Here is a 502-nt window from a genome sequence, read left to right on the forward strand (position 1 = left end):
TTTTATTGATCAATGTTCTTGAGTTCTTTAAACGGTTCTGTCCAGCCACTGATATTTAGAGTTTCCTGTCAGGGTTCTTTTTCCCTTCTTCTCAAAAATATTGTGTCAATCACATAAATAACAGGCTGCGTTCAACACTGAATGATCCTGCATTAGTGAGGAGAAACCATAGAAACTGGTCTGTGTCTGCTTTAAAATACCAAGGCTTTCCCATAATTCAGTGGGGCTTTAAGAGGTCAGGACAAACTCAGAGCCAGATCTTTATTTTCTGTTTTGATGACAGAAATGAAGCAGTACAACATCATTTTTTTCACTGCAGACTTTTAAAAACATTTCTATTTCTGTTGTTGTTGGAAATAAAGATCAGATCTTCAGCCTCGTTGTTCTTCTCCACTCTGACTTTTCTTCTTCTTTTTCAGTGGACATTGGTCTCCAGAATGTTGTAGAAGAACATAAGCTCAGTCTGAGCTCAGTCGGAGATGTGAACATGTGACTGAAGGAG

The sequence above is a fragment of the Cynoglossus semilaevis genome, chromosome 1, assembly GCF_000523025.1.
Source record: "Cynoglossus semilaevis isolate Cse_v1.0 chromosome 1, Cse_v1.0, whole genome shotgun sequence".
Classification (NCBI taxonomy): Eukaryota; Metazoa; Chordata; class Actinopteri; order Pleuronectiformes; family Cynoglossidae; genus Cynoglossus; species Cynoglossus semilaevis.